Source organism: Emys orbicularis, chromosome 1 (genome assembly GCF_028017835.1).
Source record: "Emys orbicularis isolate rEmyOrb1 chromosome 1, rEmyOrb1.hap1, whole genome shotgun sequence".
Taxonomy (NCBI): domain Eukaryota; kingdom Metazoa; phylum Chordata; order Testudines; family Emydidae; genus Emys; species Emys orbicularis.
This window is the reverse complement of record NC_088683.1, coordinates 257,453,166-257,481,056: the sequence shown is the minus strand read 5'-3', so window position 1 is coordinate 257,481,056 and position 27,891 is coordinate 257,453,166. Positions and strand designations below refer to the sequence as shown.

Below are 27,891 nucleotides of genomic sequence, written 5' to 3'. Positions count from 1 at the left end.
AGCTTAACAGGTTCAGGTTGGTGTGGTTCACTGTGCCAAGATCAACAACCATGTCCGGGGCATCCAGAACAGCCCCCTGTGGTGCTGTGGAAGATGCTACACGTATGGTGGTTCTTTGAGTTGGGCTTCCTGGAGGTCTTCCCAAGCTGAACACTGCTGACTCAGAGGCCATTGACTGGTTCAAGACCACTTAGCTGTTTTGTTTTAGTTTGCCTTGCTTGTCTTGTCCGCACACAATTGAATTATATGCTGCTCAGGGCAAGTGAGAGGCTGAAGTGATATTGACTGTTTGTTGTCAGTAGCTACCGGTGTGGTGCTCTGCTCCTGTTCGATGATAAGTCGGCTGTGTGCGTGTTCCCTCTGTGTGCTGCCCCAGCTCTGTGCAGATAGCTGACACAGCAGACCCCGAGAGAACCCCCAATGACCACAGACTCTAGTAAGGTACGAAGGAACCCGAGTCAGGTTTATTGTCAAACAAAGCACAGTAAGTTTCCTATAGACTCTACAGGACATACTACGAATATGTGCCCCCTGGCAATGGACACAGCTCAGTCAGTGGCGGGACTTTCCACTGCCCCCTAGGCTGGCCAAAGATACGCACCCCGGGACCTACTTTTATACAGTTACAGGACAAATTACTCATCCCTCCTGATGTATTGAGGTACAGCCTCTTGGCTCATTAGGGTGCTGTCTCCCCTTTGATCATGTTGTTCCAGACATACAGATCTGTCCATCATGCTGTCCTGTCTTTAAGATGCACCTGCCTGTTCCTTGTTATGTCTATGGAGTGTCCTTGTATCAGGCTGTCCAGGTGCCACCTTGGCACAAGTTCCTCTTATTAGCACTTATATGTTAAGCACCTGCTTCTAACAACCTTCTTTTCGCCAACTTCTGTGAGCGGGGCCTGCCTCTGGCTCACAGCCCAGCTTTTGCTTAGCAGTGCCTGGAAGTACTTTGGTTCAGGCTTCAGGCCTCCGACTAGGCCTCTGACACAAGAATTTATATTTCAGGGCTTCATCTTACTACACTGTTCACCAGGTAGAGTCCCTGCATCTCTCATGCCACTTCAATTACACTACTGTGTCCACTCTGTAGGGAATGTTGTAGCTAATATCAACCTCTAACAGAGTGAGACTAGGAAAAGACTTCCTCTATGACAGGTTATTTTATAATTAGTTTCTTGCACCTTGTTCTGAAGTGTCTGATATATTAATAAGAGTTAATTTAACTTTAAAAGCAACATTATTTTTTTCTTAAAGAAGAGCCTACTATTTTACTGAGAAACCTAGTTTATATGTGCTGCTTGGCTGTAAAGGCCTAAAGGATTGTAAACAGACATTATGTGTGGGGTGATCAGGCTGGGGCAGGAAAAGAGAAAAGAAAGGCAATTAAACTTTCTCTACTTGCTGTTTTTTTTATTTGTTACTTTTACTAGTCTAGAAGTTTTTATAAATTACTATTAATTTAAAATGTTTAAACTTCAATTTCTAGTAATTTTAAGCAAGAATCTTATGCTAGGTTTGCACAGAATACTTTTGCTTTAAATATCTTGTTAATTTCCTAAATTGAAGCACTTCAGTGGCTTCAGGCCTGGTGGGTCGGTTTTTGGTTTTTAAACGAGGCTTCAGAGATTTCTAATAGTTCTTGATCTTTTGGACACTATGTGGATATCCACAATTGCATATACCTATATCTGGATATCGCTGCTTGGTGTACTTAAGCCAGTAAGGAAAACAATGTACTGTGCATTCAAGACTACGGTAATTTCAGTTGTTAACTTTGGTTCCAGTGCTGCTCTCAGTGAAGTTTAATGCAAAATTCCTACAGACTTCAATGAAAGCAGGACTGGGCCCTTCATCAATATTGTCAGTTCAGTACATAGCAGATTCTTCACTGAGGACTATAGCCATCCCAAGTTTGACACGTGTGTTCAAACCATTAGTCACAGTGCAAAAAAAGCACCTTCAAATTCATAGCTGCAACAAAAATTGTTTTCATTCTAAAAAGTCAAAAGATGTAGGAACGTATTTTCTTGAAACTAGATGGAGGGCACAGCCATTAACGTGATTTTTTTGAGGGTGGAAGTTATAAGATTATGAAACTAAGAGCTCAGCATGAAAGCTCCTTCTCCATCATAACTAACAATGTTGCTGGCAACACTAATCAGATTAAAAGAAATTGAATCATTTGTGTTTGTGGCCATTTTTAGTGAGCTTTGATTTTAATAAATTAGCCTAATTGATAATAGAGAGTTCTATGACTGTTGTCAAGGGATTGCTTAAAAATCAGTTCTAGAAAGAATTACAATTGCATAATATTTTACATATTTAAAACTAACCGTTTATATAGTGGGTTGCGTAGGAGGTGGATGATGGATTAGCAGTTTCAATCCTTGTTCAAATGATTTCTTCAAGACAAATTAACCTCATCCCTTTGTGAGTTCTGCTTTTAAGAAAACCAGTGTGAGCATAGCCCATTAAAACTGAACACTCTTTTGGTGCGGGAGTGGGGGAATAATGCTATAAAATATTGCTATGGGGAATAAATTACAGAACTTGTGTTGGAGTATTCTCTTTTCTGTGGCCAATTTTTGATTCTCATAACACATCAGGTTTCTAAATCTCTCATGCAGCCTAGTAATCTGGATCGCAATAGAGAGCATTCTCACTGCCTTTATTTGTTTAACCATCTGAGGTTAGTGTTGTTTTAACCTCCTGCCTCTCTTTCAAAAGTCAACCTCCCTATTGTATTAGGCATTATTTATATTGGAATACCTCCTAGGAGACCCAGTCAGGATTGGGGCCCCATTGTGCTAGGCACTGCACAAATGTAGCGCAAGGGACAATTTCTGTCTCAAAGGATTTAGAGTCTAGATTAAGATGTGACGTGGGGAAACAAATAGTGGAAAGAATAGAGGGCAAGGGTAACAAGGACAGAAGTGTGACGTCACACAGACAATTACTTTGAAGTGGCATCTGTAATACTCCCTCTTTCCTCGGTTGCCTGTAGAGCTGGTTTGGGGGGGAAAATTCATGATTGTTTGTCCCTGTTCTTTTATGGAAGAATTTCAAAAGCTTTCAACCGACGCTGGTCAACTTGCCTTCTTTCCCTTCGGGCACAATGTCTTTAAGATGGCACTGCCTCCTCCCACTACAGCTCAGCCTGAGTCAAGCTCCTGAGTGCTGTGCTTGCAGGCCAGTGTCAACTGCTGCCACCTCCTGCAAATTGTGTTCCAGAGTATGCTCATGTAGCAATGGTGTCTTTTGACCAGTGGGGGCTGACCTAGCTCACTGCTGTGTCTGCAGGCTTCCTGGAGCCTGGTCTTCCTGCAGTTTTTTTGTTCCACTCTCCTCCTATGGCTTAGAGTGAGGTCAAGGTGGCTCTAGAACTTGCAGAAAGGTAAATGTGCTACTATGGCATACTGGTGATAACCAGCGTAAAAACGGCAAGTAGGAATGCTGTGACAAGCAGCATCCAAATGAGGGTGCCACAGACAAAGCTTTTACCAAAGTTAGGACCTAAGCACAGCTCAGCTCGGGGGCTTAAAGAATCAAAATAAGCAAAGATCTGGAACAGAAAATAAAGCTTGAGAAATCCCTCTGGTGCAAAATTATGCAATAAGATCTACTTACCAAATAGCAAATATTTTTAAAATGTAAAACTGAATAAAATGGGCTTCTTTTCTGTTAGTTTTTATGTGGAAAAATTACAAGAGAACTGAAAGCAGCTGAATGTACATGTGCATCAGCAATTCATATAGAAGCACAAAAACTTGTTACAAGAGTAATTAAAAACCAAATTAACCATTGTTATTAAGCTGTAATTCAGACTCTTTAAATGCTCAGCTGTTACATTCATAAACTCTTTGAAGAATGTTCTTGGCCTCAACTAAAAAAATTAAATTACATAGCTTTCTGTGTACAGCAACCAATAGTTTTTCAGCCTTAGATTGCTGAGATTGCTTGCTTTGAGATGTTCTAGCAGGTGTAATTTAATAAATCTGAAACAGATTTTCAGCTAACGTTGTATTACCAAGCCACTGGTATGTACTCATCTTAACAGCCTAATGGAAGTACAAGCCAAAAAAGAAATAACATACACCAGTTCTATTAAGCATTTATAAATTCTGCTAAATCCACTTAGGCATTGCACTCAAATAGTTCACAACCAGCAGCAAAATCAGGATAAATGTGAGACGTGGTAATGTTTGTTGTTGCTTACTAAATAGTGATATACAACTGTTTTACCATATATTATCCAGAATTGCCTGCCCTCTCAAAAAGGGATGGGAAGTAATGCATTTGGATTAAATCCATTCTACTTTTGAATGTCCTGAATGTAACAAATTTCCCCCACCACTTTAAAAAAAAAAAAAAAAAATAGAATTGGAATGCTGTGTGTGTAGGAAAGATAAGTTAGCCAGTCTAGCTAATCCTTTATTTATTCTTGCATTTTACTGGAGAATGTCTCCCAAGAAACTCTTTCGTGGAACAGGTGCTATTCCCCAAGAAGCTTTACCATACTCGATATTTCATTGGAATTAACCTTGGTTTTATTTGGAAGGCTGCAAGGGACAATCTGAAGAAAGTGGTTTTTTGTTTGTTTGTTTGTTTTTCTTTTTTTCTTTTTCAAAGGGCTTATTGCAACTAATACAACTGGCATGTTTACAGAGAAAATACTGATTAAAAACAATAACCAGAATGGATGACCAAGTTCCTTGTATATAGAAAGAACTGTAAAATTTGTATATATGCCTCAAAACTGTTGAGGACAATCGTGGCTTGGTTTTATATTAGAAATCACTATGTGATATGGCATAGCACCAAAAGGATTGTTTTTATGCTAATGAGTTGAAAACTGAGAGAGTACCAATATATAAGGGGGGAGGGATAGCTCAGTGGTTTGCGCATTGGCCTGCTAAACCCAGGGTTGTGAGTTCAATCCTTGAGGGGGCCACTTAGGGATCTGGGGCAAAATCAGTACTTGGTCCTGTTAGTGAAGGCAGGGGGCTGGACTCGATGACCTTTCAAGGTCCCTTCCAGTTCTAGGAGATAGGATATCTCCATTAATTTAATTTAATTTAATTAAAAAAAAATATTGGGCTTTAATTTGGCCTTTCACACTCGTTTAAAAATGTTGGCATATCTTTTATACAACAAAAGAAGTTCGTGTGTGTGGAGCTGTGCAGATGAGCGCTTATAAACCTAGGTCCTGTAGATGGAAAATATCCCATTCATATTTTTTTTTTTTTTTTTTTTTTAAGACTAGAGATGTGTGCAAATATCTGTGGGTGAAAATATCTCTCTTCTCTCCCCCACTCCACTCCACCTGTGTGCCAATGATCTGTCCTTCACCTAGGGGTGGTTGAATTTCATTGGTGAAGACTGTATGTATATACATTGAAAAGTTTGCTAATTTGCATTAATGACTGGAAGACCTACTGTGGATAACTGAATCTGGTAAGTGAACAATTTTGTAGATTGTGGGCAATGGTGATTGACTAATCTGGCCACTGGCATAACACAGGGCATAGGGACTAGCAACTGAGCCCGGCGCAGGGTAGGAGCCACCATGTAAAGCTGGGGAGAGCCAGGTGCAGGGGTGTGAGGCTCGGGGGGGGCCCTCTGGATATGGATGCATGGAAGTTGGATCTGACCCAGCATGCTGGGGCATCCCCAGCCCTGCGCGCGCGCACACGCACCCACCCACCCACCCCGGTAGTGATGTACCTGTTTGCCAGCTGCTCTGGGTGTCTGCAACAATGCGCCTGTGGTGCTGGGGAGAGGTGCCTGGTGGTTTTCTAGAATACTATGAAATATTACATACAGAGGTGTGATATATTTATAGTAAAGTGATGAAGTCCTAGTAATATGAAATTCATTCTTGTCCTCTGCTAAATCTTTACTGTGAAGTTGGGTGACAACGTTGTTGTTTTTTTTTCTTGAATTTTAGCAGGTTTGCAGACTAGTGAAATGACAACTGGCAGGTCGCATCTAACTGAGTACTTTAGGATCCTTTGGGCATGAGAAATGCAGTTTTTAACTTTTATATTACGCTCATATAGCAAATAGTTAATTATGTCCTGAATAATTAATAAAAAATTAAGTTTAAAGGAAAGAATATAGTATTTCCTTAATAGGATGCAGGCATTTTCTTTACTAAGGTATTCTTATGAAGCCAGTGAAAAGAAGTGCCAGTTAGCTGACAGTTGGTGGACTAGATTCTTTCGATATATCTATGAAAGCGCTTTTCAAGTTGGATTGGAAGCGTTCTTATTTGTCACTGTTTATCTTGAGGAAGGTGGCAACACTTTTGTTTGAAAGGAGATCTCATGACACAATGAAGAATTTTAAATTCTGCCACTAAGAGTGGTTTTGTACTGATATGTTGTTTGCAGAGAAGCATAAGCCTGGTAGCAAAGTATTATGTTTTTAAGATTTAAAGTGGCTAAAGAATTGAATTTGGAAACTTGTTACTATTTAAAAAGCTGTTTGTTAAAGTAGGACTACAAATGTCCTTCGTGCATCAGCCGGTGATGTGTTGTGAAGACAGGGTTTTGTTGGGAACAAGATTAAAAATACATTATTACTTTATTGAACTGTGCAATTTGACAAATGATAAACTTTTGTTTAAAAGTTCTGCCAAATAGATGTATAGTAGAAGCTTATATCTTCAGTTAGAGATATTGTTACATTACTATAATAATGCATTTTTAAACCATTAGTTGATTGTGGCTGAGATCTAAGAATTATACATCATCACTTTTGAATGTATTTTTGTCACACGGTTCAACATTATTCATATTTTTTTGTCTCTCAGATCTATAGAGCTTGTTTTGTTCCCTCCTGCATGGGTATCTCCATCACAGAGGCGGTAAGGTTTAAAAAAAAAAATACTTGCTATACTTGATTAATTCTTGCTGAATAAAAATAGCCTTTTAACTAGCCTGTTCCTTTTTTGGTATCAATTTAGGGTGAAATTCACCCTGGTGAAGAGGACCTCTTACAAGATCTTCCACAGTTCATACCACTCAGTCCCTCAAAGTGTGTTTTTTTTGTAGATGGATCAGCTATGCATGTATCTGGTTTAAATGTAGGTAAAGTGAATTTCACTCTTAGGAAGGTGCACATATCACCTTTTGTAGTGGAGTATGTGTGATGCTAGCTTCTAATGAACTTCACATTACCTGTTGGTATACTGGAAGTTAAAGGAAGAAATATTGTGTTTTAAAATCTCCATTTCCAGCTATCAGTTTCAAGGCAACTGCACCTGTATACCTCTTCCATGGTCAACCAAGGGTACCCACTTCCAGATTTCTGGCTCCTTAGCCATCACTCTCTTGGGCAGAGACTCACATCTCTCTTGCTCCTGACCGGGTTGTTAAGGCTGCATAACGTCTTGATTCATGCTGTGATATTTCTAGCAAGCCAGTCTGTCTAAACAGGCCAGCGTCTGCACTTTGCTTTCTCTCCAGAGGTTATGAATAGCATAATTGCGGGCAGTTGTGAGTTTCCACACAGGTCTTTCTAAGCAAGCACATTTATTCTTAAGGTGAAAACATTACAGAGAAAACCACTGAAAACAAAAGAATCTACACACGTTAAAAAGCTTCCCAAAGGTCACTCCATCTCCAACCTTGGGGTCTTGTAGGTGTCAGTCCTTCAAATCTACAACTGGGTTTTTCCCATGGTTACAAGTTCATGACTGTCTTCAGATTCAGAACCAGAACCCAGACTGAGCAGATCAGCCTGTTTCTTCATATAGCTTGGGCCTTTGAACTCTAACCTCCAGGAGCAGGTAATTGGCAGACAGTCCCCCTCATCTCAGCACGTAGCTTCAAAAGGCTTGTTTTTTTGCATATCTGAAGAGGGGAAATACCTCCCCCTAGGTATTCCCCAGGAAATACACTTTATTCTTATTATCCAAAAGTGCATTCTTGTCTGGCACAATGTCAGTGAAGTCCTTTGAACTCCCTGGCCTCACATTACATTTCCCCCCCTAGAGAGGTTACATACAATCTCAGCCCACAATAATGCATAAACTTTGCATTTAACTGTCACATACCAGGGTTCTGTCCAGACCAGTGGGGAGCTGTCACCCCTGCCTTGCAACCTTAGGTGTGTTACAATGCCTTGCTGAAGTAGCTTGCACCTGGGATGCTGACAAACAGCCTTCTGGCATGCCAGCTACACCCTGAGTGTTTGTGTGTAACTGCAACCTGCCAGCCACACTTGGGTTACACTCTGGATTTTACCAGCCTGGGTTATACTGCAGGGTGATGCCAATGCACTCAGAGACTCAGGTTTCTCCTCCTCCTCCTCCCCCCCTCCCCCAACCTCCAAGAAATGTAAGTCTTGTACTGCACAGCCCTCTCCTGGATGGTCCAAATATACTAAGTTCCATTATTCCTGTAAGGGAATAATACACAATAGTTTGTTCCCCCAAATGGAGTTACCCAGACTTTTCAACTTGAACACACTGGATTAGATAAAACAAGTTTATTAACTACAAAGAGAAATTAAGTGAGTACAAGTAATGATCCATAAAAGTCAAAAGTGGTTACAAGAAAAATAAAGATAAAACATTCTCTAGTGCTTACTTTTAACAAACTATGTTAGATTAAAGCAGTTTCTCAACACGTGCTTCTAGTAGCATTACTAGCCAAACTCTTCAGGTCAGGACCCTTCCCCCAGAGTCCAATGGCTGTTTCCTTTGTCTTCTCAGGTATAGAGAATGAGATGGGCAGGGAGAGAGAAAGGGTTGTCTTGGGGTGTTTAACCCTCTTTTTTAAAGTTCCTCTTTGCAAAGCATTTCCAGCTGAGAATCAGGAGACAGGGAGTCTGCTGGAAGGAGGAGACTCCATGCTGTTTCTTTGCCAAGATGCAGATCTCTTTGCCCTGCCCCCCTTCTTTGCCAAAGAATGGCCACTTTGTAGGTAATGGCCCGTTAGCTTTGTTGACACTTAGCTGGTTGTCAGTTTGTCTTTTGTCTTTGGGAAACTGGTTTAACCACTCCCCAGACTTGCCTGGAAAACATGCTTCAGTCATGATTTCAGCTTGTGTTTATAACATTACATCTGATGTTGCTATATGCATTTTACCATGATATTACTGATCAGCAAGTTGTGAGTTTTGAAATGATCCTCACATGGTATACTTTGTACAAAGATTATTACAATAGCATGTAGGGTGTGAACATGGATGTATTCTGTTACATTAATACAATAAGGTTTTTCAAGGATATTGCAGGAAATTGCTATATCACACTAGGTACCCCTCTGAAGGGTCAGGGCTCCATTGTACTTGGCATTATACAAAGAAGTAAATGCCTGAATTACAGAGCTTGTAATAAGTATCTGTGTTTTTGCACTGACTCTGTGTGCGTATGGGCCATGCTCTCTTCTATATTCATAATAATATGCTGACAGTCCTTAATTATAGGTACTACTGACACTATTATAAAAAGATTCTACAGTCAGTAGTAAAGGGACAGACTTTATAGCCTTTTTACAAGTCTGTTCCTTTACTGACTATAGAACGTTTCTGTAATGGTATCAGTAGTGCCTATAGTTTAAGGAGTTTGTCAGCATATCTATTATGAGCCAATATTTTCAGAAGTTTATCAGCTAATGGTTTTTCTGCTGTTTAGTATAAAATAGTTTAAATTTTTGGCACATTCCTAGAACTCTAGATCCTCAGGGTGAGACATGCTTAATGGCAAATTGGAGCTATGTATTTAATCATATGGAAATAGACCCACCATATGGTTAGTCTGTGTATTGTCTCATTGCTTCAAATAATAAAAAGGGTTGAAATCTTGGCTCCATTGAAGTCAGTGGAACTTTTTGACAGGACTTCACCCAGGATGTTTAAGCTGTGCAGGTTAAATCACACCTTAAACCAATGGTTTTCAAACTTACTTTTTTTTTTTTTTTGGTGACCCACTTGAAGAAAAATGTTGATGCCCATGACCCAGTGACGCTGGGGATGAGGGGTTTGGAGTGGGCGAGGGGCTGGGGCAGAGGGCTGGGGTGAGGGCTGCAGAGTGGGATTGGAAATGAGGGGTTCAGGGTGTGGGAGGGGGCTCTGGGTAGGGGGTTGGGGTGCAGGGAGGGCTCTGGGTTGGGGGTACAGGCTCTGGGGTGGGACCAGGGCTGAGGGGTTTGGGGTGCAGGAGGGGGCTCTGGGTTTGGGAGGGCTTAGGGGTGCGTCGCGACCCACAGTTTGAAAACCACTGCATTAAACTACTAAAACAATGTCCATAGTTAATACTGAAACATTTTTTCTTGAATCCCCTGTTTGGCTAGGTATTACACCAGATATGCCATCTAAAATTAGATCTTATTTGGGTAGGAATATTAAAGTAAGGAAATTTTTAAAAAGTGTAGCAAAAAATCGAGTCTTATTAGCTGAAAAGGGGACCATCTACCGGGGGGGAAAAATCACACTTCAGGTAACATTTCAAGTAAATTATTATAGTAAATATGTATGTTGAGTAGAACTATATTTGAAAAGCCACCTCATTGCCCTTCTTCAGATCCCACTATCATGATGCCTACATAGATGCAGACAATGATTAGGCAACTCTGTTGCTGTGACCACTGTCTTGCATGCTGATCATTATGGTCTCATTTTTTCTGTGCTCTCCCCCTGTTTATAGTCTTACATTTTGACCCAAAGTTCATCAGGTTATACTTACTACCATCTGTAGTTGCTAGGGCTGTATTTTTGTTGTTTCTCATCTGGTTCAGTGGACTGGAAGTGAGATTTAAGGCAAAGTTTAAAGTATTGCATGCTGCAGAAAATAGTTCTAATTGCACACTTGACACAACTTAAGTGTGAGATATAGCTGAAGTACTGCTGCAGTGTTCTATTTTTTGAACTATTCACATATACAGTGTAAAAAGGCAAAAAAAATCTTTTTGAAGTAGGGTTTGCCTGCATCTTGTGAAAATATTTTTCTTTTATTAGTCTTATAATAAATAACACATCAGAAGCAATGGGCTTTCGCATTTATTCCTTTCCTTCAAAAGTTTCCTGCAGAATCTATTTGTTCACCAAAACTAATATTAATGGCTTAAAACCTCCAAGATAATTTAGCAGTTATAGTTAAAATTCTGTGTTTTTGACTCACCTGGTTAAACCATGTTTTGCTACTTAAGACCACGCACTCCTCTGAGAGAGGAGCTCACAGGGTGGCAGGGGGTTATATAGAGTTACAACCCATAAGCCTGAGTTCAAAACTTCCTTGCTTTTTACACTTAAAGAGAAGCTGCATCCATTTTGCTCAGGATGGACTTCAGAGACTTCTCATGGTAAAAGAAGCATCATTACCAAATATAAATATAAATGGAAACGTTTAGAATATTTTTGAGGTCTCTACAGAAGGCAGCTGGATAGCTGAAAATCCCGTATTTTGTACAGGACCAATAAAACAATACACTAGAAGCCTTCATTTTTTATTTATCAGATGTTCTTAAATGTCATCTGTGCAATTTCTTGTTGCTTTTTCCCCCCCTGAGTGGTAGATTAGCACTTATAAAGGTATGTCTTCACTACCCGCCGGATCGGCGGGTAGCGATCGATCCCCGCTGGATTGATGTATCGTGTCTAGTCTAGACGCGATACATCAACCCCCGAGCACTCTCCCGTTGACTCCTGTACTCCAGCGCCACGAGAGGCGCAAGCAGAGTCGACGGGGGAGCGGCAGCAGTCGACTCACCGCAGTGAAGACACCACGGTAAGTCGATCTAAGTACGTCGACTTCAGCTACGTTATTCACGTAGCTGAAGTTGCGTAACTTAGATCTATTCCTCCCTTTCCCCCCCCCCCACCCTTAGTCTAGACCAGGGCTAAAAGAGGCTAATGAAGGGGAAGGTCCCCCACTATATCTACCTGCTCATTTCAAAGGCAATAGTTTAAAATGCTGTCATCACTGATTCAGAAAGGGGGTTAAACATTTCTGGTTTGCTTCAAAGTTGGCCTAGGACAGAATTGATTGAAGGTTATCTGATTACTGTTTGAAATGAGTTCATTGTCTTGAACCACTTCCTCATCACATAAAAACCATCAGCACAATTGGAGTCCTTGTTAGAAGCATCAGTAGAAAGACATATACTGAATTGCCTCACTCCTACAGGCAAATTGGGAAGGTCACTGCCTTGGGTGTGGCCAGAGACCTCTGAGCTGTGAGAGCTATTAATCCAGCCACTGTCGCATGTGTTAAAATATTAAGAAATGCCAGTTTATTTTAAAAAAATCCTGTTATTTTATACCAATTTGTTTAGGCATAAAATTTTCCTTTTTAATCAAATTAGGTATAGCTTTCTTTAAGTTTCTTCATGTTAGAGAAGTGGGTGGTTCTTTTGTTATGTACTGTATAAAAGATATATTTTTAAATGTGGAAGGAAAAAAACAAGTCATTTTCTTATATAAACTGGTGTAGCTTTCATTGGCAGTAAAAGCTACTATAATTAAGATTGCAGTGCAATTTCTGTTATAAACCTTCACTTTAATTCACTCATCAGTTTCTCAGATATTCACCTTGTGTTATGAAACTTTTGATGCTTGTTCAGAGCTGAAATAGGAATATTTCTGGAAGCTTAACCAAATCCATTTAGCCATTTGGCCAGATTTTCAAAGGCATTTAGGCACCTAAAGGTGCCTAGTGCGATTGATAAAAGGGCCTAAGCAGGTTAGGTGCCTGACTCCCATTGATTTTCAAATCTGTAAATCTGGCCCACTATCTACTTTAGAAGGCAGAGGAACCCATTCTTGTTTTAAATTTTGTGTGTGTGTGTGTGAATGGATAACATATAGAACTTTAAAACTTTATACCTCAGATGTGACTCTTCTATAATGACAAATAAGTACATGGTAAGTTTAGGATTGTTGTTGTAGTTTATTAAAATTAAGTGATTAAAAGTGGTTTCTTTGTATAGATAGTCTTGTATTAGATTGAGTTGTATTATTGCTCATGGCACTTAGGAGTTGACACAGTATGCTTTTTGTAATTGTTTTTAAAAACTCAGTGAAATAATATATTTATATAAAATTTGTAATACTAAGGTTACAAACTTGGGCCCTAATCCTGTATCTATTTGCTGAAGTGGACCTGTGCAGCATTCCACTAAGTGACATGAGTCAAACTATCCCCACCTAAAGGGAGAAAATTCATAACAAAAATAGCATTTTTTAATATATGTATGTATATACACACACACACACTGTGCTGTAAAGTTGTAATCTTGCATCTTACTATGGCTAGAAACAAGTGTCTCCTCCCAATGGAAAGGGTTGTGCGGAAAAAACTATATTTTTATAGTTGAAGATTGATAGTTCCTTTTATTTTTCATCCTGTTGGACAAACTCCAGACAAAATGCTTATCATTGAGTTCTTTGTCTCTTAAAAATACATACTATAGGTTTTTTAGAATTGCTTATAGTTTAAAAAATGGTCATATGTCAAATATATTTTTTGCTGGAGGAAAAGGTTTGTATTTTTTGTTTTAATCGCTAGAGGTTAAAAGCAGGATATTTAATCTGCAGAGTCACTTAGTGAATTGTATTATTTTCTCAGATCAGTTTATCAGATTGGTTTGAACCTATTTGATTATAAGGTACATTAGAAAAATTGTGATTCTTTGAAATTAGTTTAAATTGTTCATAATTAAATTACTGTTTGTTTTCTTAAAATGCAAGATAAGCTAACCAGTGAACAGGTTATTCTTCAAAACAGATTAGCAATTGCACATGGAAATATTTCTTAATTTATGTGGCGGAGATCCTGCTCATGTTACACCTGTTGTTTTTGTTTAAGTTTAATCCTGTCAAAAGTGTATGACCTGTTTTTGAAGAAGCTCACCTGGTGAGAAGTACTATCACAAATTACTAATTGCATTGGAAGAAAAAATAACCATTTTAACAACCCTCTTTAGGTGTGTGACTTTCAGTCAGGAAGCACCTCAGGGTAGAGTTGTTCCTAGCTATTACCATGGAGATGGTGATTCATTTCTGCTTCCTCTTGGGACCCTGCACTAATGGAAGATTTGTGCATGCTGAACTGCTGCTGGATGATTCCTAACTCCAGCAATCCAGAGAGGATTGTCGGTGGTGAAGGCTGGCTAGGGTGGTGAAGGCACTCCTTCAGTGCTGCCAATGAGGTCTGTGGGAGGTGGAGTGCTGGTCCCTAAAAGACTGGGCAATTGTGCTGGTAGAGGTTTCCCCAGTCGTGCCTCAGCAACTGATATATGATTGGGCTGTGTGTGGAGGTGGTTTGGCCACCTTTAACAGATCCCAGTTTTGACATCTGAAGGATCCAGAGGCAGACTGATCCATCTAACATAAGAAAAGCCATACTGGGTAAGCTCAATGGCCCATCTAGCCCACTATCCTGTCTTCTGGCATTGGTCACTGTCAGGTGCTTTGGAGGGAATGAACAGGTAGTAATCAAGTGATCCATCCTGTCGTCCTTCTGGCAGTTAGAGGCTAGGGACACTCGGAGCATGGGGTTGCATCCCCGACTTGGCTAATACCCATTGATGGACTTAACCTCTGTGAACTTATCTCATTCTTCTTTGAACTCCATGATAGTTTTGGCCTTCACAACACCCCCTGCCAGTGAGTTCCACAGGTTGTGTGAAGAAATACTTTCTTTTATTTTAAATCTATTGCCTATTAATTTCATTGGGTGACCTGCTTCTTGTTTTATGCAGCAGAATAAATAACATGTCCTGAGTCACTTTCTCCACACCATTCATGATTTCATAGACCTCTGTCATATCCCCTCTTAGTCATCTTTTTCCAAGCTGAAAAGTCTGTCTTTTTTAATCTCGCTTTATATGGAAGTTATTCTACACCCCTAATAATTTTTGTTGCTCTTCTCTGTACCTGTTCCAATTCTAATATCTTTTGAGATTGGGTGATGAAAACTGCACGCAGCATTCAAGGTTTGTACTTACCATGGATTTATTTAGTGGCAATAAGACAGAAAATATCATATCTATCCCTTTCCTAATGGTTCCTAACATTGTTAGCTTTTTTTGACTGCTGCTTCACATTGAACAAATGTTTTTAGAAAACTATTCACAATGATTCCAAAATCTTTAAGTGGTAACCGCTAATTTAGATTCCATCATTTTGAAAGTTTGTCTTTAGTCATCTTTTATAAAGGGCCAGGAGTGACTGATTCTTCCTAAAAGTGGAGGCCCATGAGGCTCTGCCCCCTCTGTGTCCCCACCCCTGCCATTTCTCTCCTCTCCACTCCCCGACCCCCCCAGTCCTGGCCAAGCTGGAGTCAGGCTGGGGAGCTCGGACCTGTTGACCTGAATTTGATGGGTTAGTTATTATGGCTCACCACTGATTGCATCCGACCAGAAGATTTACAGGTACTTGTCCAATTCAGACTACAGAGTTCAAGAACTCAGAGAGCTCTATATCGGGAGAGGACTCTCGGGGTGCTTGGCAAGAACACATACACTGAGGACAATACCAAATTGATAAAACCTTTATTGAAATTAACATAAAAATAAGAAATGCAATGAAACTTATAACTGCAAAACAGTAAAAGAATTCCAAAACTCCTGGTGGTAACATTTCTATTAGAAGTACCTTAACCTAACATACTCTCACCCTTCCTTGAGGACCCGGTAATAGGAGGTGAAGGACCAGCCTCACTCCTGGCATGCCCGATTACGCGATGGTGTTGGCTTCCCCAATGGTTAGGAATGTTGAGTAGTTATACTATACTGCACAAGCTGAGCTGATAGCGTGATAGAGGATAGAATACATAGAAGATGAGTGTAGGAGAACTAGAAAAAACACTCCAAGAAACCAAAGCTTCAGGAGTTAGAAGAGCCTAGAACAGCCCTTTTACAAGGTATTTTATAGGAACCTGATCTATGTAATTCAGGCTATTTCCGTACCCTAAGAAACTTATGGGTACCCTTCTCCTATAGGTTAGTGGATTATGACACTTACTTTCTAAATATATTAATAAGGATTATCTTACTCCAAAACTGCCAACCTAGGCTCTCTTGGTGACCTCCAAGTTGTGGTGTACCCTGCGGTTACCAACCAGTTGTAGATTCCGGATAAACCTGTGATATGATGTGGATAGTTCCTCCCTTTGGTTCCCCAAAGTTCAGGGACCATTCTTATCTGTGCCAAAGGTTGCCAGCTTTTATGCTGACATATTCATAATTTTTGCTATATAGCGGATCTTACAGTCCGGTAGGCTTCTTGCATTTCAGCAAAACTTATTAGGAAACACACGCCTCAACCCATCCTAAATTCCAAGGAGTTAATACTAATGAAATATAAGAATAAAATGGATTAATTTAAGAAAAATAAACATATTAATTAATACTGCTGGCTGAATTAGTAGGATATAATAGCTAGCAAAATAATCCTATGGGCTACAGAGACCTCTTCTTCTCTTTCCCCCCCCCCCCCCCCCCCCCCGGGCAGGTGGAGGATCCGCAGCTCTGCACAGCTGCCTGCACGGCTCTACCCTGACCTGGCTCCGGCTTCCGGCCTGGCCTGGGAGTGGGGTCTCATGGGTCGAAGTGCTGCAGCCTGGCCATGGGCCGCCCCACCCTGGGCAGGTGGAGGGTCTGTGGCTTCTCACAGCTGGCTGGGCTCCCCAGACCACTCTTACGTGGGCCAGGCTCCAGCTTCTGGTCTGACCAGGGGTTGGGGCTTCGGGGAAGAGGAGGGGTAGGGGGCGGGGCCTATGGCAAGAAGTGGACAGGCTAGGCCCATCCACTTTCAAAAGTGGGAGGGCCATGGCCCCTTGCTTCTCTCTCCCTCTCCCTCCCCCCCCCTCCGGTTCTGGCATGCCTCCAAAAATAATGCTTTTTTTTATGGGAGCTTGTTCAATTTGCCCATAGGGAAAGAAACACTCTTTCTCATCTCAGGCATTCTGCTGGCGTTGCAAGGGATGTTAAGAGGTATGCTGATAAAGCAGTTTCCTTTGTTATATCTAATTTTGAACAATGTTCCTTGTATTTCATACCAATTTGCTGTTCCTTCTCTTGTTGAAAAGTATTTTAGAAATAAAGAATTGTGAAAGTGAGATTATAGACAGCAGCATTTACACTAAATGAATGCATCCCATGGCTTTTAAATTTCATATGTGAATATTTTTTCTGTCCCTTATTTTGGGGCTTTTTTCATATAGTATGACCCATATTTGAGCCTTGGCATATGACATACGTTTGTCAGTTCACTTTCTACCCCCTTTAAGCAGTTAGCCCTTAATGGACCTGCACACAGTGGACTTGCTTTCTGAGATGTTTGAGAACCCTTACTTGATATGTTAGCCTGTAGTTGAGGCTATACTTTTTGTATCACTGTCATAAATATAAAGGGAAGGGTAACAACCTTTATGTATGCAGTAACATAAAATGCCTTCTGGCCAGAGGTACAGAACCCTTTTACCTGTAAGGGGTTAATCAGTTCAATTAACCTAGTTGGCACTGACCAGAAGATACTTTCAAATCTGGGGTGGGAGGCAGGTTTTGTTTGTGCTCTCTTTGTTGTTCCCTCTGGATAGAGAGAGAGGCCAAGCAGGTAACCCATCTCTTGAAAAGATACCTTGAAATGATCCATCTAAAATTACAGAAATTGTAAGTAAGGGCAAGGAAATGTGTTAGATTATCTTTTGTTTTAGCTTGTGAATTTTCCCTATGCTAAGAGGGAGGTTTATTCCTGTTTTTGTAACTTTGAAGTTGAGACGAGAGGGGAATCCTCTGTGTTTTAAATCTTTTTATCACCCTGTAAAATTACCTTCCTTCCTGATTTTTACAGAGGTGCTTCTTTTACTTTTTTTCTTTATAATAAAGTTCTTCTTTTAAGAACCTGATTGATTTTAGTGTCCTAAAAATAAAGGGTCTGGTCTGTACTTTTATTAAAGGTAATTGGTTGGTATATTATTCTCAAGCCTCCCCAGGGAAGGGGGTGAAGGGGTTTGGGGGGATATTTTAGGGAAATAGGAACTCCAAGTGGTCCTTTTCCTGAATCCTTGTCTAAATCACTTGGTGGTGGCAGCAATACCGTCCAAGGACAAGGAAAGGATTTATGGCTTGAGGAAGTTTTAACCTAAGCTAGTAGAAATAAGCTTAGGGGGGTCTTTCATGCGGGTCCCCACATCTGAGAGTGGGGAGGGAACCCTGAGAAACACACTTTTAATTAGCCTAGCTATGGGGAAGTTGAACTGAACAGCTAAAAGGAATATAATAGTAAAGCTCTTCATTGCTTACAATGGAGGCTGTTCAAATTTTTCTATTTGTGCAAAATTCACAGGTCCCGCTTAAGGACCAATGGGGATAATTCATTGCACTCTTTACATCTGGATATGAAGGGTCTGGGGGCTTAACCATAATTCCTTCCCATTTCTCTGAATGCAAATCTCATAGCCCAACAAATCTATCTTCCTAAAAGATCTGTACTGAGCTTTTTTCAGAAATTGAATCCTACTTCTGCTCAGCCAGCAGATGCTGCTGTTGAATCAATAGGACTGAGGCAGTGTAGTGGTGAGAGGTTTTGAAATATTCTAGAGACTTGGATTTAACACAAGGAGAGAGAGAGAGAGAGAAGGCATTACTATAAAACAGCAAATACGGTTTACATAATGTTTCCAGTAAGGTATGAAAATATAGCAGATTGGGAATCCGTTATTTAAGAGATCTGCAAGTATATTTATAGAAATTAATGTATTGACTTATGCGTTGAATGCCCCAACAATAAGATTGTGTGGGAGGGAAGGGAGGGAGAGGAAAAAATAACTTTTTCCCTTCTTACTGTATGATACAATTTTGCCAAATTTTTAAAATTATTTTTACTTGCATCCTAAGAAATACAAATATTTCATCACTGATGACTATATCTTATGAAACAACATAACTTTGCAAAAACAGTCCAGGGAGATAACTGATGAACCTAGGAAGCTGAGAAGTACATACCGCCTCCTCAGCCTCTCTAGAACCTGCATGGCACATAATAATAAGCAAAAACTTTCCCGTGCAAACCCTGCAACTGGCATCTGGCGTCAGCAGCTGTGCCAGGGGAGGCTTAGCCTGCCCTGGCCTATTATACCTGCTGCCCATGGAGCTGAAGTTTTCAGAGAGCTATCCACACATGGACTTCTTTCTTGAGTGGCAACAGTTAATTTAGAATCCATCATTATTTATGTGCAGTTGGGATTATTTTTCCAATGTGCATTACTTTGCACTTATCATTGTTGAATTTCATCTGCCATTTTGTCATCTAGTCACCCAGTTTTATGATATCCCTTTGTAACTCTTCACAGTCGGCTTCAGATGTAACTATCCTGAATAATTTTGTATCCTCTGTAATCTTTGCCACTTTCACTGTTAGCTTTCTTTTCCACATCATTAATGAATATTGAACAGCACAGGTCCCACTACAGATCCTTGGGGGATCCCATTGTTCACATCTCTAGATTGTGCAAACTGACTCTTTATTCCTACCCTTTGCTTCCTATTCCTTAGCCAGTTACTGATCCATGGGAGGACCTTCTCTCTTAACCCACAAGAGCACAGGAGCCACTTCTGCTGTAGCTAGCAATGAAAAGACACCAGTGTCTGTAAATATTGTTTACAAATTAGTGTAGACCCTGAATGAAGAATTGTGATAGAACATGCATGTTGATTAATTCAGGTAAGACATTTATTTTTTAATTCCTCCAAAAAATTCACTTCTATCAACTTTTACCTAAAATAAGAGAATACGTTTTCTAAAAATACCATCCATCACACTGCAAATGGCCAAGTCCCCATTCTGTATCATAGCCTTTCTTTTTCTTGGCACAATTCAGGTCAAAAGAAACCGTATATACTGCTCCTAATTAGAAGGTGTAAAAGTGAAGTGATGAATTTGGTGCTTGCAACAATAAAAGGCATGCCTGCCATGTTCTATTTGCATGATGAGGTTCTGTGCTGTGCCTTTAAGGGAGCTTAGCTCAGGGAGAGGGGGAGCTAAGGTGGCTTTATGGCTGGACAGGTCCTGGCACAATTTTGACAGGCCTGGGGGATGTAAGGGTATGTTTATGCTGCAATAATAAACCTGCGGCATGAAGCCTCAGAGCCTGGGCCAATTGATTTTGGGCTCATGAAGCTCAGGTTGCCTGGCTAAAAATAGCAGTGTAGATGTTTGGACTCAGGCTGGAGCCCAGGCTCTGAGACCCCACATTACAATTTTATAGTCCCATGAGTGAGCCCCATGAGCCTGAATGAGCTGACCTTGGCCAGCAGCCACCGCGGTGCTGCAGGTCTTTTATTACAGTGTAGCTGTACTCAAGTACATCAGCGTCTTTGGGCTGTTCTATGTCTGCAGCACTGCCTGGAATCTGCAGAATGCTGCATGCTCTGCCTCTCTCAGGACCCCTACTTCGCGGTTTGTGAGGGGATCCTTCCAATGCCAGATGGAGTGGCATAAAGGGGCCTAAAAACACTGCATGCCTTTTACCCAGAGTAATGAAGTCGGAGTGAGGATGAAGATCTCTCCCTCAGTGATAAGGATAAATGGTGTTTGCAAAAAAAAGGTTGCAGAATTCTGTTTTGCAAGTAAGCAAGGATCTCACTGCAGAAATGTCTTTCCCTATTGAATGGTAAAGCATCTGCAGCCATTGGTTTCCGTGGAAACCAGTTTTGCTGGGAAGGCACTGCACTAAACTGAATATGTCAGTTTTACTGAACTTGAGATTTATGTTCTTTGGAATTTAACATTCGTGCCTGGAGCTTCTTATTTCATTTGGCTCTCAAACGCTGTGTACTGTACTTTATTTATTTATTTTTTTAACTTACAAAGTAAATGCTCAAAGGAAGAGATTAGCTACATGCTTGGAATTTGTGACAAAGCAACAAGAAAGGTTGGTATTTATGAAGCTAAAAGTTAGGGGTGTCTTGTTTTCGACTGACTGTTGCAGAAATATATTTTGACTTAACTGCTAAGTCAAAAGTTGCTTCTGTGCTACAACGCAAGTTTATTTTTTTTTAGCAATATTAGTTTAATGTTGCTATTTGTACATAGCTATAGCTGCTTTGCAGAGTTACTAATGTGTTTGTTTCCTAATAAGATTTTGGCAGGAAGTTGGTCTGATTTGTAGTTTGTTCAGATTCAGTCAGCATGAACTGCGCGCACATGTGCTCTGACAGAATGGTATTTTGGTGTTGGTTGTAGTGTAAGTTTGATTTCACATTTCAAATAATGCTTGTTGCAAAGACTTATTTTGGCTTGGAAATTTGAGATGGGTAATTTATAAACACTAAAATATGCTAAATGAATTAATGTGGTGTTTTGCTTGACACAAAATATCTCTGGCAGAAGCTAACAAAATGAATAAAAATTGTTTAACTGAGAAGAGCTTGAAGAGTGAGTAATTGTAGTTATGTTTAAATGTTCTAGTCAAAACATGAATATACAATGTAGCTTCATGTGAATTACTGAGTCAGGGATATATGAGGTAGAAGTCAGTTTTGCTAACAGGAAGACAGACACAAATCTGTTTCCCATATGTAATTGGAAAATAATGCACAGTATTGAGAAAAGTATCCTCTCTATAGAAACACTTTTATAGATATGTTGACAAAACATTGGTTACAGCTTGACAAATATTATGGAGGCACCTGGGGTTGCATTTTAAAGTAGGCTTAAAAGGGGGCATACATTTCTATTTTTCTCTTTAAGGGGACAATCAGTGTGAAATTTCACAGATGGTTAGTTTTTGTGTGCTTTGAACTTTTTTGTTTTTTCTTTGTAAACTTTTAATAGGAAGCCTTTGAACTTTGGGCTCAGGCTGAAAATATTCCTTGATCATTCCCCCTTTCTTTGGCCTGGTCCACACTACCCCCCCACTTCGGACTAAGGTACGCAAATTCAGCTACGTTAATAACGTAGCTGAATTCGAAGTACCTTAGTCCGAACTTACCGCGGGTCCAGACGCTGCAGGCAGGCTCCCCCGTCGACTCCGCGTACTCCTTTCGCTGAGCTGGAGTACCGGCATCGACGGCGAGCACTTCCGGGATCGATTTATCGCGTCTAGACAAGACGCGATAAATCGATCCCAGAACACCGATTGCCTGCCGTCGGACCCGGAGGTAAGTGTAGACGTACCCTTTGTTGATGATAGCTATCTCTCTTGAAGTATTGTCTGTCTACAAAGGACTTGATAGAGAAGTTGAACTGTTGCAATAGGGATGTGTGGGTTTTTGTTGTTGTTGTTTTTTAAATGTTTGGATTTAGGATTTTAGCAGTTAGTCATGTTACAGCTGAAAGGTTGTGTGCTTCGTGGTTGTGTGGGTGAAGGTAGTGGGGAGGGTACACATGAAATCTTTTCCATAAGGAGCTAAACTTTTCTGTCACTTTATCCTATGACAGGGAAGGATTCATGGACAGCTGCTGAGGCATTTAAATAAAAAAAAAAAATCTCCCACTGCACTTCTACCCCAGTACTAGTCTGTCCCCACCTCATCCAATGCCCACTATCAATTAAACATTTAAAAAAAAAGCGTCAAAAATGTCATCATGAAGCAAATAGTGTTGCTACACACACACCATGGCTGACACAAACCCACAAATTTAATGAAAGGCCAGCAGTATATATCGTCTACTCTTCCATCCACAAGCACACATCTTAACAATTACCACAGCTATCATATACTATAGACCTTAGGCCTCAACCATAACTGTCCCCTAGGAGTGCCAGCCTTCCATCGCCCCCTTTAGCTGCCCTTCTGCAGACAACCATTTTCCAGTCTACTTTGTCCCAGCACAGCTAACTGCTATACCAGACATCCACAACTACTAATGTAGGTGAGGGCAAATGTTCTGGTGTACAGAAGGGTGAAAACTGGGTGGAGTTCCTATGAGGAACAAACTATTGGAATGGATATCAAAGTATCTGGTCTCAGCTTTTAAAACTTTTGTTTAAGATCTTCCTTTCTAGGTTATTTACCTCTTTCCTTTCTAAAGTTTCTCTTTATGCTAGATTTAGAAGCAGATAAGTGGTTTCTGAGGCAGATGCTAATGTAGATCTGTACCTAGAGACTAAGCAGGTGACTGTCCCCTTAAATGATTTTATCACCTCAGTACAAATTCTGTGCATTTGGGATCCTGAGTTGTGCTTCCCAGTGCATTACATCCAGCATCATCAAGCCTATCGCTGAATGTTTTGCCTTGATGATCACAACTTTTTGAATAGATTTCACATGTTTAGAATCTCTTGAAAATATCTGCCCATGTTGTATTGTACACATTAACAATATCCAGTTCTGAAAATGCTCTTCCTCTTCCAAACCTGCAGCAAATTCACAAAGGAGCACGCCCTGTGTCTTGTGTTCTGGTGCGGTAGACAGGAAGCACCCCAGAGAGAATGCATTACCAGATAGAAGCTGACACATGTCAAGTTTATCATAGCTGTACAATAGTGGCACTTATTATGGATGAGGATGAGCAAAAGGGAGTCTGGGGGCGTGCCCTCTGTTTGCCTCCTCCCAATAGTTCTTTTCTTTCCCCACACACTGTGGCCCACAACTGGTACAATCCCCTGACCTTCATTTTAAAGGATAGCCTTTATTTCATGTCTAATGTCAAGTCAATGTAAGAGACATTTTTGCATGACTATTGCCATAAATCATATGCTGAGTTACAAATGCATGGTTTGTACCATGAAACATCATGATATATTTTATTTTGTCCCGTATTTTTCATACAGTTCTCCTTTGTTCCGTTGGAATGTAGACGGTCTTCTGCATATTCTGGTAAATCGTACTTGATGAGAAAAGGAGCAAAATGAGCACTATAAATATGCCATTTGGACATGACATAAATCCAGTCTTGTGTTGGAAGGAAATCTTGATGTAGCAGTAAAGTATGAATTTCACCAAAAGAAATATGACATGACTATGAACTGTACTCAAAATTCTAGGGTAAATAGTTTAAAAATTAACAAAAATAAACGTCATTTCAGCCTGTTTAAAACTAGGCACCTTGAGGAAAAAACTCTGCTAGCAAACCTTACAAAAAGAACAGAGACAGAGTTTAAATATCTGTTCAAATGGAAAAAGAAGCTCCAGGATTGTGCTCTGGAAATGAAAACTTCAGTGACTTACATAGATGGATTAAGTCTTGGTGGAAACACACTGCCAAACTTTGATCACAATTGGACAACTAAGTTCAAAGGAGATTCCTCCACAGATATAGATATTATCATGTTTACAACAATATGATCTGAGACTGGAATATAGCCCAGGCAACATGTTGTTCATGGGAGCTAGCCTATCGGACGTTGCTCTCTAACACAGGATCAAGGCAAAGAAAGGGAAAATAAAACAGCAGTGCAATTAAGTCTTATTGACAGAGCAATGTTTGTTATATGATGAAAGAAAATTTGCACCACAAAGATGAATTTGTTGGTGAAAGGAATTGAACCATAATTCCATCTTTCTTAAGATAATAGGTTTTGCAACAAGGACATAACCGTATAGGGAAAACTGATTAAGAATCATGTATATAGAACTAGCTTAAACAAGAAGATACAGTAATACTACAAGAATAATTCAAAAATTCAGGGGAAGAAAAAGCAAAAAAGCAAAATTCTCTGTTCTTCCAATAGAGTTGTGGTAGTATGGGTAATTTGGAGACCTGCATGCTTATTAATTATGGGGTTGTTTTCAAATTTTCTTGAAGTAGCAACATTACCAGATACAGGCACAAAAACTCTCATTTTATAACCCACGTTTGCAAGACATGGTATACGATAGTAATTGTTGATAATGGACCACTATTTGAAGATCCATAAGGAGTAGCTGACAAATGAGAATTCCAACAGCTCATTTCAAGTTAAGGCTGTCAGCAATCAAATGGATTGACAGTGTGTGGAATTAAAATAGTGAAACATCTCCTCAGAAAGTCTCTAGGTAGGTGGGGGAAGATCCATACCTATGTTAAAGATTCAAAGCAACACTTTTTGAAAAACAGTAAACCTTCAGACTGCTATTTTGAAAGAACTCTGTAATAGTGAAGCCTGTAAAAACTCCCTGGGAGCAACAATCTGATTTTCTATTCAAAATACAAAGCACAAAGTAGTGGTTTGAGTATGCCTTATACCAGGGGTAGTCAATTCCCTCCCCCCCCCCCCCCCCCCCAGGTCCAAATTTCTTGGTTAAGGTATAGTCAAGGTCCAGACTCCAGAGAGAAATTTTTCACACCACAATACCTATAAAAAGTTTTCGTGGTCCATTCAAAAGCATCTGGTGGTATGGATTTGGCCTGCAATCCACCTATTGACTACTGCTGCCTTATATCGTAAAAGAGGAATAAAGAAATTTTCTTGAAAGATCTACAGTTACAAAAATAGAGAGAAACTGTAATGTGATCCAGTTTCTGTCAGGAACATTTAATATACGCTAATTCCTAGGAAAGGTTCTATTTTGGTTTTTTTTGGATAGTTGAAAAATGGGTGTGTTTTTTTCCACAAAAAATATCCATCGAAACAAATTTCATTTCATATGAAAACTTTTACAGATTCTTTGTGTTTTTTTTTTTTTAAATTCAGTTTAAATGAATTTTAATTCTGAATTGAACACCTTAATTTTGTTTTGATTAAAAAATGGAAAAATTGGAATTTTCTGCAAAAACCATCATTCCCTTAAATTTTTTAACCAAAAAGCAAGCAAACAAAAAACAAACCTTCTCTCTACCTTCCCACTACGACCACCACACCTATTTGGACCGCATGTCGACTGGGTTTTCTCTCATAAATGGCAACCAGCTATAACCAACCTGGGAAAATAATGTTCCTTTATTTAATGAAGGTGTTGTGCAAGAAAATAAACTGATGGAAACTCCTTACTACAGGTAAATGTCAAACTTTGTTATCAATAACACTGAGATAGAAAATGAAAGAGCAGTTGATGCTAGAACGATTATTCTGGTCATGCTATTGGCCATCTTTTGCAGAGAAAAAGTTGTGAAGTGATTCCTGTAATGCTGACTGTTTAATTAATATACTGCAGTAGGACTGAGACCTTGATCAGGATCTGGGCCCCATAATGCAAGAGGCTGTACAAGCACTAAGGGATGGACCAGTTACTGACAAAGGGGTGTGTTTTTTCAGTTCTTCTGGTCAAACAAATAGGAAGCACTCTAAAGAATGGCCACAACCAATGAGAGGTTGGATTAAACCAGTTGATCCAGTGGTAGCAGTCCGAGACCAACTACATACACCTCCGTGGTGGTGGTCTGGGTGCTGCTTGATTAAAATGTTTTGTTTATAAACATTAGCAAAGTGCATGCTTTCAGAAAGGAAGAAGCTGTCATCTCATTAAACTGTTAAGGAGCCTGATTGTTTTCAGAAAATACTCAGCAGCCCACCCTCAAAAAATCAGGCTTTGTTTTGAGGCATCCAAAATTGGTAGAAAATTTTAAGATATTAAATCCTAATGTTTCCAGACCATCTTGTGTAGACTCCAAGTAAAGCAATTTTTTTTGTTATTAAGCATCCTTTTTATGTTAAAAGGAGTGATGATCAGTGCCCCCTCTGTTGCATGTAATTATCTAGTTGACTAATTCTCTCTTCAGTTAAGGGTCTTTGCCCATTTGCTGTTTGCTTCCATAGAATTATTTAATTATAGCAACTTATTTTAGTCAAAAAGTCTGGACTTTGTAACTCTCATCACCTACTGAAGAAGTATATTTTGACTGTTTCTATGAAGCCATACTTGTAATGACCCCAATGTATAATAATTCAGAACTCTGAAACATAAATAAAATAGCCACAGTTTTGCTTTTTTCCTCGTGTGCGTTACATCAATCATAATTAAGAAAGTAATAAAATAGATGCAAACTTAATCTTTAAGGCCAAAGAATCAGGCTGGGGACCTGAGATCCATATATCCAATTACTTCCACTTTCCTGCACTTCTGCTTACTCTTCTGCTGAAGCACAAGACAGAGCTCAGACCTTTTAGGACAAAGATTTAGCATTATACAGAATTACACTTGTGAGAGAGTGACATACAATTTTTCTTTTCTCTTTTTCCCCCCTCTTCTCTCTTTTCTGTTCTTATTAAATTAGAAAATCTACAAACAATATTTACATTGGTTGTGAATATGTCTCACAAGTAACTCTGATGTGGTAGCCCTTTGGTGTTTCTCATCCAAATTTCCACACTTGATGCTATTACAAAATATTGAGGAAATGTATACCTTGTACCCACTTATACATGCGCTTCCCTCCAACTTTCTCATAGGTTGAGTCCTCAGCCCTTCTTGCAATGTGTGAAATTTAAAATGTAAGAAACTGAAGGGACATATATACAGGTGGAGTGGGGTGCTAGTTCCATGGTCTTCTAATTCCACAGCATCTCTTCAGCAGCAGTCTTAAACTCTCATAACCATTGGTGACTCTGTCTCCTTTGGCTCCTAGTAAGATAGGAAGAACACCATCTGGATCCAAATGGATGGGCACAGTTTTTTGAGACCCTGACCTTGCAGGGGACACTTCAGTCTTATTTCTGCATGATTCAGCTGCTGAGTTGCACCAGGCTGTCTCCAACTTCCCCTATTTTTAGCTTCTTCCTCACTGAGCTCCAGTTGTCTCAGCTTCAGATGGTAATTAGGAGTGTGCCCTGCCTGGCTGTTTGCCCACAATGAAAGCTTCCTAGATAGTTTTCATTGTTTGGTGATTGCCACACTTGTGGATGTTTCTGGCTCCTTTGACAGAGTCACCTTGCCCAGTTACACCAAGTTTGTACAGAGTATGTCTATGCTACAGTTGGGCCTGTACCTCCAAGCCTGGGTAGACAAACACACTAGCTCTGCTTGGGCTAGCATGCTGAAAATAGCAGTGTGGATGTTGCAACAGAGGCAGA

At 40.0% G+C, this 27,891-nt stretch overlaps 1 protein-coding gene across 4 annotated transcripts in view; it reads left to right on the top strand.

Moving 5' to 3' along the window:
- MCF2L (MCF.2 cell line derived transforming sequence like) overlaps positions 1–27,891 on the top strand; it is a 262,818-nt gene that overhangs the window by 982 nt on the left and 233,945 nt on the right. The gene's annotated exons all lie outside the window — the stretch shown is intronic.